The following is a 3,312-nucleotide window of genomic DNA, read 5'->3' as shown; positions in this document are numbered from 1 at the left end:
CAACGTAATCTCACTGCTCCAATATTCGAACCCCGCAACGCTCGACCCCCAGCGATCGCAGCTCAATCTGTCGATCAACTAGTCTAATTAATATGGCCCATTTTTCATAGGTGGTGCGACCTACATGATCTTTAATTAGGCGCTTACATATATATATATATATATATATATATTGTGAAGTGGTCGCTCCGTTGCAGAGGAGCACCGTTGCTCCCCCGTCACAAAGTGCGTTTGAGCGCTCAAGGTCGGGAAGGAGTAAAGAAACCGAAATCTACAGAGGGTCTCACGTCGCATTAAACCGCGTACTTATTCCTGACTTATTTTCATGTAATCTATGGCGCCTCACCGAATCTGCCCGGAGGACGAGAGGAGAAGCTGTCGCTGGATCATCACGGAAGAGCAACAGGCCCGGGAGAATTCGAAGGATGTGAGAGGCAAATTGGCGATTTGACGAGGCGACAGGAAAGACCGTCGCAACTATGCCGAGTGCCCCGCGACATGGGGGCGCGGGATCAAGTCGACCGGCAGCGACCGGGCCTGACCATAATCTGCATCGCGGAGGAGCTGCCAGGGGTGGCCTTCGCACACTACGGTGCCGCGGGTATCGCAGGGAACACCGCGGACCGAAAATTATTGACATCTGCACGAATTCGGGAGCCAAAGGACCTCAGGATTTGACTACGCACGGCGTTGCCTATGCAAAGTCGCGCGGCCGAAGTTCATTGGCCGCGACACCGCGTATCGTTCTTGCGCGCACCTCCCCTAAGGGGAACGCCCCATCGATCGCGCTGTCGATCGCGATCCGGGAGATTCCGTTGCCGCCGTTGAACTGAGGTGGATGTTCACGGCACGTGCGAGCGCCATTTTTTTCGTTCTACCTTTCTCGGCCCGGAGCGAAGGACCACACTGAGGCTATCGGAGGACCAGGGAGTCGTAGAAGCCGGTGAGATTGCCAGTGCGCGTTAGGATTGTGTAAGGCCACGAGCACGCTGAGGGGGCTACGCTCGTGCTCTGGGGTCGCCGTCTGTACGCATTGGTGTTTGCGTTGGTTTCGTTCGTTGCGCAGGGCGCATAGCGGACTTTGTAAAAAGCGTGCAGACGATATCAAATACGAGGGGCCTTCTCCCCGCGTGTCATAGGCCGTCGGGAGAGTGCGGTCGCGTTCGGGACGAGCCCCTGGGGATTGCCATCATCGTAAGATTGTTTTCGCATCGTGTCGATATCTCGGGAGTGCATTAGAGTGTATGCGTGCGCGGCGGAAGTGCATACCCCGGCAGCGCACAGTGTAACGAAATATAGGAAATTTGTTCAAAAATCAAATTTTCAAATGTACCGCAACTAAATTTTATTTCTCTTTTTTATTTAATATGTTGACTTAAATACTACATGTTTATGCGTTATTTAATTTTATAAATGCATGATTTAATTTTACTTTCTTAAATTTCTAAAATATATATAACGTCATACATACATTATACAAAAATGCTATATTGTTATCAACAGTATTTATATTCTATCAGTTGTTATATTCGTACCAATAGTAATTATTTATTACAAATATAATGTTTTAACATAAATATTATAATACATATTATTTTATCTATTTTAGCATAAATTAACATAAATATGATATTAACAAAAATAAACATTATTCTGACATTATTGAGAAATCGCTGATTCGATCTCGAACGAGATCTCACGCAGAAAAGGATTCGCGGATCGGATTCACTAGGACAATTACACGCGTTTAATTTCACAGAAATAAATACTTTATTTACTATTCGTATTGATTTGAAAAACTAATATTCAGAGTTTACACGAGTACGCTGTAACAAAGATAATTTGACTCGGCGCAGAAAGTCTCGAACTTTGATGGTCGAACAACGAGAGCGATCGTAACGACTGGACTAACCGGTTGCAATCTATGCGGAATGATAATTCCGACGAGAGCCGATTTACAATCGAGATGAACGCCGCGAGAATTCGTTAGCGACTGACTGACGATTTTTTGACGAATTCGTCCGTCGGGTGTCGGTGTCTGTTTTTGGAAGTGATTTTCAAATTAGAGCACGCCACGGCTTTTCTCGAAAGACTCATAACCAATGTGAACGTTCGCTGGCAGCGCCGCATGATCATGATCGTTACGTGATCATGACAAGCCAAATTGGGCCTAACGATCAAGTGATCAGCGAAGCTGTCGCCGGATGACTCATATTTTTTTTGTCGCGATGGTACTTCGGCGATTCCGCGACAAACATCAATTATTTAGAATATATAAAAATATATAAAAAAACGTATTTTTTAGTTTGAAATAAATGTTTACAATATTATAATGCGTTAAATATATTACAGAAAAATAAATTATTATAATTATTATCACATCCCAGGTAGCAAGGTGTCGTCAATATAACGTCAATATAAGGTCATTTTTTGTCATTTGACGTCAGTGGACTAAATAATGACGTAAAATAAATGTGTCATTTATGACGATATATTATCGTCATAAATATGTTGTCTTTTAGTCGTCATTTTTAAGTCATATTTAATGATTTGAATAAATGTATATAATAAAATGTTATTAATTACTATCTTTCTTAATTAAATAATAATTGCAATTAAATAAGTGTATTAATATATTATTCAGCTTTTATGTCATGCTTTCGTTATTATAATTCAAATGACAAAAATTCAAATAATAAAAATATGCCTTTAAACGATATATATATATATATATATATATATATCGTTTCATTTTTATAAGCCATTTTAAGCATTAAAATTGTTTGTTTTTAGCTTTTCTACAAAAAATATTGCAGTTACTAGTGACTATTAAACAACAAAATGAAGATATAATGAAAGCAATACGTAATAAAAATTATACTCAATTGACTACATTTATACCAGAAGATTTTCCAGTAAAATTGCCATTAATATTAAGCAATGATATTTTGATATTAGAAGACTATTTAGAAAATAATGACAATTTGTTAGCTGTAGTAAGTAAAAAAAATAAAGATTATGTTTTTTGTATATTATTTTATAATAATTTAGGCCAGTTTTAATTTTATTATTATCTGCTCTAATTAATATACAGGGTGTCCCAGAATTGGCGCATTCGGAGTACAGGACGTTATACTTTGTGCTAAAAGGAACAACTTTTTCTTTTAGCAAATTTTGATCTGACAAGTAATTTTGTCAGGAGAGCTGGTTAAAGTTAACAAATAATCGCTTTTATCCATGCGGCGCTCAGGGTCGGCGCGCGCTCCTCCATTCACTTGTTCCTAATCCTTGGCTAATATTTACAAATAATGA

This window comes from Wasmannia auropunctata, unplaced genomic scaffold (genome assembly GCF_000956235.1).
Source record: "Wasmannia auropunctata unplaced genomic scaffold, wasmannia.A_1.0 LD336074.1, whole genome shotgun sequence".
NCBI classification, from domain to species: Eukaryota; Metazoa; Arthropoda; class Insecta; order Hymenoptera; family Formicidae; genus Wasmannia; species Wasmannia auropunctata.
This window is presented reverse-complemented; position numbering follows the sequence as displayed.